Source organism: Scylla paramamosain, chromosome 2 (assembly GCF_035594125.1).
Source record: "Scylla paramamosain isolate STU-SP2022 chromosome 2, ASM3559412v1, whole genome shotgun sequence".
Taxonomy (NCBI): Eukaryota; Metazoa; Arthropoda; class Malacostraca; order Decapoda; family Portunidae; genus Scylla; species Scylla paramamosain.
This window is the reverse complement of record NC_087152.1, coordinates 34,614,317-34,624,316: the sequence shown is the minus strand read 5'-3', so window position 1 is coordinate 34,624,316 and position 10,000 is coordinate 34,614,317. Positions and strand designations below refer to the sequence as shown.

The window sequence follows — 10,000 nt, the reverse complement described above, 5'->3', positions numbered from 1 at the left end:
CACCCTCTTTCCTATTTCTCCCTTTTCTCTTTCTCCTCTCCATTTCTATTGTGTTTGCCTTGGTGCCTCGCTTCCCTTATCTTCCTTCCTCTCTCTGTCTCTCCCCTCCTGTTTTGGGATTTTCCTATAACTTTTCCCTTTCGTCTTTTCTTCCCTTTCTTTCTGCTTTTGTGTGTGTGTGTGTGTGTGTGTGTGTGTGTGTGTGTGTGTGTGTGTGTGTGTGTGTGTGTGTGTGTATCTCTGCTTGTCTGTATTTGTAACTTCATTTGTCTGTTTTTCTCTCTGTCTCTCTGTCTGTCTGTCATCTCCTTTACCACCCACTCTTTTCCTTCGCCTCCTTACTCTTCATTTAAACTTCCTAACTTTGTGTCTCCTCGTCAAAAGAAAGAGAAGAATAGAAAGTGGAGGATGGATGGATGGATAAACGTAAAGGCATTGATAGATAGATAGATAGATAGACAGACGGACAGACAGACGGACAGGAAGGCAGACAGATAAAAAGATAGATAGATAGATAGATAGATAAACACAGACAGACATACATACACAGCTAGATAGAAAGAGAGGTTGTGCTAGCCTTCCCGGCCTTCAATTTGTCTCCCTGCTCTTGTCCGGATTCTTTTGCTTTGCCAGTCTATCTCTCCACTCATTTTTCCCTTTTACACAGTGAGCGGCTATCCTCCTGTTTGTACATGCACTCAGTTCTCCCCGCTACCTCTTGCTTTGTTTTATTTAATACGTGTAACTGCCTAGTACCAGACTACTTTCTTTGACCATTAATAGTGTTAGGTGACCAACATTAACTACGAGAGGTTTGTATACCGGAACGCCTCTGGTCTTACTTCATAACTACCTCATGCCTTTTGTTTTTCCGTTCCCCCCTTGCCATGCTACAAGCCACCACTGTGTTTCGTCTGATTCTTTTGTTCCCTGGTACCCCCCCTGTTACCCTGCAAACAACTCCACATTTCTCCTGGCTGCTTCTGCTTTTCCCTGTTAGCCATTCCACATGCACTGTTTGTCTATCTGAGCACCTGTCCCGGAACTGCCACCAGCCATCCTGCAATGGTGCAATTCTCGCCCAGATCAGCTTCTGTGGTCTCTTCAGTACATCTTTGGTCTCCTATACATCTGTGGTCTCTTCGGTACATCTGTGGTCTCTTCACTACATCTGCAGCCTTTCCTTACTATTGGCCGCCTTCTACCGTTCATTCGTTGGCAGGCTCTCTGCTTCCTCCCATCGTGCCGGCAGAATTTGAGTTTGCCGCCGCCACCCTGTCCTCAGTGACACCAGCCATTGTTTGCCATCCGCTGTGGTGCCGCGTTCGTGCTCCTAATCATGTTTCTGTTTCATTTCCTGCTCTTTTGTTTCGTTGCGGCCTCAGTGCAACGTTATGTCACACCATCAGGAACTCTTCGTCTTCACAGTTTTTGCTTTAACCTCTACACAGCATTCTTGGCTCCGCTACCTCCTCCCTTGCGTTGTTGTCCTGCTTCCTGAGTGTCAGCGTCCAGCTTGTCATCGTTTCAATACTGTAAGTACTTTGGCTTTTTTTCATTGCGATAATGTTTCTTTTATTATATTTCATTGACTCAGGGCTTCAAATCTGTGTTTCCCGTCCGAAGCTAGCGTCCCAGCAACACCAAAGTTCTCCTTGCCTTTCCTATTGGACCCGAGTCTCTGCGCATGTGTTGTGATTGGCTCCCGCTCGCCGCTGTGCCTTATCGGTTCCGGGATCTCTTCCCTACGCAGCGCAGCAACCGTATCTCCCCGGGTTGTGTGTGCCCGATAACAACACGGTTTTCATCTTCACCCGTGCCTACAGCTACATATTTACAACGTGTATTTGTTTATTTACTTTTCTTTGTACGTGTTATTTTTTCTGTGTCATGGAAACGCAGCGCTACATATAAACACACAGATACACCTTTCATTCATTCCCGTTTTGTTTTCGCTCGTAATATATTTTTTTCCTTTTATTTTTTTGTGTGTGTTTGCAAACAGCATACACTTACACACACACACACACACACACACACACACACTTTCACTCATATGTTTTCACATTCTTCAGTGGCTTAAAGATACTTTTTAATATTTGATATTTTTTTAAATATTTTATATTATTTTTCCTACTCAGCATAGCTCTCTCTTCATATATTGTGAGAATATTGTAAGAACGATGCTAATACAAACATTGTTTCCTGTGTTAGTGTAAGACTTCTTATATATATATATATATATATATATATATATATATATATATATATATATATATATATATATATATATATATATATATATATATATATATATATATATATATATATATAGATAGATAGATAGATAGATAGATAGATAGATAGATAGATAGATAGATAGATAGATAGATAGATAGATATTTATTTATTTATTTACTTGTTTTCTAATGCACAAGGGAGGCAGACGAAGCTCAAAAACAAAGTTAGAAAAATAACTCCACTTATTGCCTCAAGAAAAAAAAAGGGAAGGAAATAAAAATTCCAAAGGAAGAACCAATTCAGGTTTAGAGGTGCTGTGAAACTTCTGTCTTAGACAGTGTCACTTTGTAGTTAGGGGAAATTGTAAGAGAGCTCCAGAGTTTACCAGTAAAAGGGATGAAATAGTGAAGGCACCAGTCAACTTTTACATTAGGGAACTGGACAGAAAAGTGATGAGAGACTAAATACAGAAAGTTTTGTACAGCGAAGCTGCAGGAGACGGTAAGGTATGCAGTTAGCAAGTTTAGAAGAGCAGTCAGCATGAAAGATAGCAATAGATGCAACTCTGCGACGAAGTGTGAGAGATTGAAGAGAGTCAGTGTGAGAAGGGGGATCGATGAGGTGAAAAGGTTTTGACTCTACCTTGTCAAGAGAAACACTGTGAGTAAAGTTCCTCATATGTAAGGTATATAAGTATTCCATACAGGGTGAATAGGGCCTGGTATGAGTAAGCAATTGAGAGGGAAAAGCCTCGACAACGCAGGGTAACCTACTCTTTGTAAGCTGTTTTAAGCAAGAGAAGGTATGTGAAATTTCTAGTTCATGGTTTAAGTTAATGACAGACCAAGAAAGTTCAGTAAAAAGACGGAAAAGTTGTGTGTCATCGAAGAAGGCGGGATTGCTGTCTGAAAGATTATGTCAAGTGGATGTATGGAAGATTTTTTTTTTTCTTTTAGGTATTGAATGGAACAAAGATAGGTGTTTTCTAGTTATTGCTTACATGGACGCAACAATCAGCTTTGGTGAAAAAATAAGAATAGAGTAAGTAGGAGGAAAGAGAGAAGGGACTTCTGTTTTGTAGCTTCTGGCTGTTGAGTCTGTGTGGAAAAGAAGATGAGGTTTAGAGAAGTGCTGTTCCACTGATTGCAAGTTAGATCCTCTACCACAAATATTGCAGAAGTTCATGTATAAAAAAAAACCTAAGGAGATATCAGGGCACTTCAAGTCATCGGAGAAGGGACAGTCAGATCTGGGAACATTTGTGGTTCCTTCCTATCAGAGTTGGTTCCTTCCTGAGAGCTGGTTTACCAGTTTGACAATTTTGAATGATATACGTGCGTATGTATGTACAGGTGCATGTAGTGTAGTGTATAAGAAGAGGATATTTCTTTGGAGGAAATGGTGCGATTGGCCTCAGTGTTGCTAAGACACAAACGGAAGTAGTCAGGGAGAACAGGGAAAAGATTTATGGTGGGTTGCAGCTGCCCCCTTACTTTCCCCATAAAATACCACACTAGGAGTATTTTCAACACTGACGACAGGTGTTTACTACACCCTCCTCCTGTCTGCCATCTCCTCAGAGTGTCACATCAGTCACAAAATGACAGTAATATTAGCATCGGAGGCTCGTGTTAATTTGCCTTTTGAGCATCTTGCACATTTCGTAGGCAGTTCATCCTCCCCGAGTTACGACACAGTTAAAGTTCGTGACTGTGCGTGAGCCTCATTTTAAAGTGTTTCACTGCCTCCAGGTAGTGTCGTCTCCTTGACTTCATATTTAAATATCAGCATGCTGTTGTCCTTCCTAGCAAAAAATTCGGTGTTATCCATGGTATTGAGCATCACATTGTCCTTCACCCGAACGCTAAGGTGTCTTATGTCCTTCCTTTCTGATTCCCCTACGACCAACAAGCTGTTGTAGACAGTCTTATCAAGGAGGTGCTCAATGATGACATTATCCACGAGTTCAAGTCTTCGTGGAACTTACCACTTTTCCTTGGCCATAAAAAGGATGGCACATACTGTTCCATTAAGCCAGTGCGTTAACATTCCCTGATCATTATCCGATGTTCATACTCAGCCACCTTCTCCAGTCTACTGGACTGTACACGCAGACCACGGGTAATAAAAAATCCTCACTAGTTGCTTAGCCAGGTGGCATATCACTCACCAAGAGTACAACCATGTAAAGCTAACACTGCCGTGGACGATCTTTCATGCAGCATTCCAGTTTCTGTTGTCAGTCAGGCCTCTGCCTGTTCTTCTCAGGAGCTTTCCACTGTCCAAAGTCAAGATCTGTTTTGGGTCTAAAGTCATTAATTTTGTAAAAGTCTGGCGACGAGTTCGCCTTGCCTCAATTGTCTTTCCGTTCTTTCTTGAGAGTAGATCTCTCTCATAGTGTGTCCATTGATAATGTAAATGTCATACAGGTTGTCATTCCGGCCTCGCTCGTCGGAACCATTCTGCAGCTTGTTCATGAATTGCCGTTATTTGATTATCCAGTCTGTGACAAACCTTTTCCGGACGCAGGAGTTATTATTGGAGAACTGTGCATATTGGCATCATCAGCCACATTACTGATTGTATTTCTTGCGTACAGACTAAAGGTAACATTTAAACTACAAACACCTACCCTTGAATAATTCACACCTAGAGGTCCTTTTGAAACAGTAACTGTTGATCTTTTGATATTGCATCAGGACTCATCATACATTCGTTCTTGTCTTTGTGGATCGTTTCACTCGCTTTATAATTTTGCTCCTCCTAAAAATCAAATAAAAACTGAAGCTGTTCCATCGTCTTTGCCCTTACACCACCACTTCAGTAATCCTTAATGATGGACTTAAAAAAACAATTTCTTTATAATATTTGTCATCAGTTTTAACATACTATAGATAGATACTTATCTCAGTCCAGCATCCTGCTTCAGATTGGTTAGTGCGATGCACTAACATGAAAAATCTAGAAATACGTCATGTTATTGCTCAACTACAGGAGTCAAGTTGTTCCTTGTGTTGAGTGTCAATTCCTCTGCTGTCAAAACTTCTCACCATTGTGTATGGATCAGGCAATCACTTGTCATGTGATTTCTTTTTTAGTCCTCGTTTTCCAGTTTATTCTGCTGTTGATAATGTCAAAATACAGTTTCACACCCTTTATATGGTTCATGCCCTCATCCAAGAAAAGTTCTAAGCTTCTCTTTCGGATGTAATTCACAGACTGCCCTCCTCTGTGGGAGACACTATGATGAAGTCAGTTCCGAAGCACGAATCAAAATCAATTTCTAAATTTACCGGACTTTTTATTATTCCAGAGAAGCTGCAATACAATACATTTAAAAAGAAACTCGACCCACAGTTGCAGACCTCAAAGGTTATACACTGCAAAGGCTGAATAGATTGACGTTAACCACTCTTCTTTTCAGCCTTTTGATTTTTCTCCATCTCCTTTTTCCTCCTGCACATAAACGTTTAAGTTGAGGTCCACTTCTGTCCTGTATTGTTTTCTGTGCTTCCTTTTCTGCTGTGGAGGAAATCTTTACTACCTCTGCAGTCTGCTGCCATGAAGAATTGTTGTGGCCTCATCAGTCGTAGTTTTTGACGTTGGGAATTTCTTTTTTAAGTAAACGTTTTCAAATACATTCATGTATATATCATTGTGTGGTGCAATTTTCTTCCTTGTGACCTGCATGCCATGCATCGTTACTGTGCCTCGTGACCACCATGTCACTTTCTGTCAGGAGACCATGATAGAAATGTGGTCCAGCCATGTACCACCATTCTTGGTCTCACTTGTGTCTCTCTACGGCAATCAGCTTTCTTTTGCTTATCTGATCTACATCTCTCTGTCTCTCCTCCGCTCACAACAGTGTCCGTCACGCCGTGAGTGAACATCCAGTCAACACACACTCTCCGCTCGTCCCGCTACGACTCATTGTGTTTTAATAACTGTTTATAATGCCAGACAGGTTTCATTGACCAACACAAATTACTAGATTGCAAGAGAGATAGATGGAAATGCGAGTTTTTGATTTGATAGAAAGATAAAGATAAACAGATAGGTAAGTGGATGGGGAGAATAGATAAATAATAAATAAATATGCATATAATAAATAAATATGCATATGCATAATAGATAAATATGGAGGAAAGTAGGCAGATTGGTTGTTAGACTGATGGATAGGCAGATAAACAAAAAGATAAACAGTTAAACGAACACAGACAGATAAATAAATGGATAGATAGATAGATAGATAAGTATATGGATCTTATCATTATGCATATCATTCAATTCCTCTCTCTCTCTCTCCTCTCTCTCTCTCAAGATCCTAAATCAGTCTCCTAATATGTGCTAATTCAGTTGTGTACGAGTGTGTTGCAACGTGATTATCTATGCATCTATGTATAGTGTGTGTGTGTGTGTGTGTGTTTGTGTTTGTGATTATGTTGAAACGAGTAGCTCCTCTCTCTCTCTCTCTCTCTCTCTCTCTCTCTCTCTCTCTCTCTCTCTCTCTCTCTCTCTCTCTCTCTCTCTCTCTCTGAAGAGGAAAGGCCTCACTCTTATAAGATAAAGATGCATGTCAGGGAAAGAGGTTGTCACATCAAAGAGAGAGAGAGAGAGAGAGAGAGAGAGAGAGAGAGAGAGAGAGAGAGAGAGAGAGAGAGAGAGAGAGAGAGAGAGAGAGAGAGAGAGAGAGAGAGAGATCGGGTTGCCACATGTCGTTAGAGAAGGTTAATTTTGGTCTTAGTTTGCGTAGGGAAATTATCCTCTCTCTCTCTCTCTCTCTCTCTCTCTCTCTCTCTCTCTCTCTCTCTCTCTCTCTCTCTCTGACAATAACATGGTGTCATTCTTTATTATTTCCTTATCTGTTTTTTTTTATTATTTTTAGTTTCATGTCCACTCTTTTTCTCACTTTTTTCTCATTTCCGTCTTTCTTCTTATATTCCCCTTTCATATTTCATTAGCGTTTTTTTTTTATTTTATCTTTCCGTTCGTCTCTTTCTGTTTCATGAGTTTTATATTTACTAGTGTTCTGTCCGTTCTGTGTTTACTTTCAATTTCTTTCCCTTGCCTTAATTTTCATCCACTGCTGATTTGTGTTATTCATTTTTTGTTTTTCATCTGTATTTAAATGCCTATGACCCTTTCTTTTTATTTTATTTTTTTTCTGGGGGGCAGGTTTTCTTTTTCCCCAGCGTTTGTGTCTTCTCTTTTCTCTTTCCTTCTCTTCTCATCTCTCCTCATCTTGGCCTCTGTCTGCAGTATAGATTTTTACCTCTCTGTCTGCATCTATGAGCATTTTTCTTCTCCCTTCCTTCGTTCTCTTTCTTGTCTTTACCTTCTCGTCGAATAATCCTCTTTTCCTCCAGTTTTCTTTCTCTCTCTCTTTATTTCCACTGTGCGGGTCTCCTCCTTTCCACTTTCCTTGCGTGCTCTACACATACATGTTCCACTTTTACGCTTCCTCTATCTCCTTTGTTCTCTTCACAACCTCCTCCTCCTCCTCCTCCTCCTCCTCCTCCTCCTCCTCCTGGTCGTCTCCATCCTCACCCTTGTTTTAGCCCTCCTCCTCCTCCTTCTCCTTCTCCTCCGCCTCCTCCTTCTCCTCCGCCGCCTCCTCCTCCTCCTCCTCCTCCTCCTCCTCCTCCTCCTCCTCCTCCTCCGCCTCCGCCTCCTCCTCCTCCTCGTCTTCTCTGCCTTGATTAACTGAGTGAAGCAGTGAAAGACGCGGTGTAGAGTCTTAATTTCAGTCTAGTTTCCTCCTTCTCACCTTACCTTCCCTCTTTCCTCCCCTTTCTTCCTCCACTCCTTCCTTCTCTCTCCATATATCCATCTTTCTCCGTTCGTCTTGGTTGTCTCCTTTTTCATTTTCCTCTCTCTCTCTCTCTCTCCTCTCTCTCTCTCTCTCTCTCTCTCTCTCTCTCTCTCTCTCTCTCTCTCTCTCTCTCTCTCTCTCTCTCTCTCTCTCTCTCTCTCTCTCTCTCTCTCTTTCTCATAACAGCACAAGGGGGAACTTTTCTTTCTGTCTTGTAAGAAGCCACATAGGACTTCCCGAACAGAAATGTGAGTCACCTTCAATGCAATTCCAACTTCTTTTACTCCTCCTCATCTTACCACCACCAGCACCACCACTACCACCACCACCACAACAACAACAACAACAACAACAATTACTACCACTACTACTACTACTACTACTACTGTTATTTACTACCACCACTACTATTACCTCCACAAAATCACTGTAGGAACTAACCATAACTTTTTACAACCACTAGCCTTACCACCACCAACACCACCACCATCACCACCACCACCACCACCGTCACCGCCACACAGGGACAAAAAAGAGCTGTGGAGTATCGCATCCCAGCAAAGCCTGAGTAATCTCGCATTAGCTGACTCTGGCTACGTAATGCATTTGCTACTGAATTTTAATGTACCCTGCACGCGGTGTATTTAATTAAGAGATGATATACCGCGGGAGGCCCTTGGTTAGTGACGAGACAGAGAGACAGAGAGAGAGACAGAGAGAGAGAGAGAGAGAGAGAGAGAGAGAGAGAGAGAGAGAGAGAGAGAGAGAGAGAGAGAGAGAGAGACGCTGACACACCTACAAACAGACAGACAGAGAGATAGACACACACATTGACAAACTCTGTGGTTATTAATGTGTCACCAGTAGACATAATTTCTGTGTCTCGTGTCTCTGTGCTGTGGAAAAGAGACGGCCTCTCATTACGAAAGAAAGATTCATTGCACAGCTAACTAGATGAACCAAAGGAAAAAAAAAAAACAGTCTATAGGATTTAATTAACGAACCGCACTCGCCAGTTTCCATTACCTGAGAGTCAGGATGAATACACGTGCCGGATGAAAAGGGAAAGAAATGTAAACCGCAACTTTTAGAGGTGAAAGGAAATGGATGGAGCTTGAGAAAATACGAACGTGCAAAAGCAAAAGATATCTCCAACTATTTGAAGTAAACATTAGGGAACAATTTTGCTTACCTCGCACGTCTTTTCTGCCAGAACCCGTCTCTATCCATTTTCCATTCGCTGTGTCAGTAAGTATAGATCACGTTCTGTACTGACTCGTATAATTTTCATAATACTGACCACATACACAGTGAAAGACCCAAGGCTTTTAGATCAGCGAGACTGACATAGCAGCGGTTTCGTGCAGCACAACAAGCGCGACGCAATATTCAGGCTCTCTTCAGTGAGACATATACTGTATCTAGGCGTACCTCCATTTCATTAATCAAGCGCCCTCCCCACGCAACCTTGTCGTGTATTAAAGTGTAGGAGTAATTGGTGCACGCGTAAGGGCGATTGTTCCCTGTAGAGTGTGAGTGGAGAAAAAGTTTACTCGATGGTCTGACGCAAGGTGTCTGTGCCAGTGGGGAGACCAAGAGCTTTGATCCTTCATAATGTTGATGCCACTCACCTCTCGCACTGATGTAAGACTGTGAAGCGAGAACGGTCTCATACAACACATCAGGTGAGGCGTGACGTAACTCTGATTTATGAGGTCTCTTCCGTCACCGTGGGAGAGTCAGTGATATTAGTGGCATTTAACTGAACGACCAGTGAGGAAAAGCATGGCTAGTGTGTGCTGGTGTCTTTCTTTATTTAATTTATTTTTTCTTCTATACGTACGCATAACTCTAGATTAAGTTTTAAGTGTGATGCCAAATGTTTCGAGTCCTTTAAATGCGAAGCAGGGATGGCTAGATAATACTGGTGAGAGGAGATACAAG

At 41.7% G+C, this 10,000-nt stretch overlaps 1 protein-coding gene across 2 annotated transcripts in view; it reads right to left on the bottom strand.

Moving 5' to 3' along the window:
* The window catches only part of LOC135113866 (Kv channel-interacting protein 4-like), a 125,675-nt gene that overhangs the window by 16,673 nt on the left and 99,002 nt on the right, over positions 1-10,000 (bottom strand). The gene's annotated exons all lie outside the window — the stretch shown is intronic.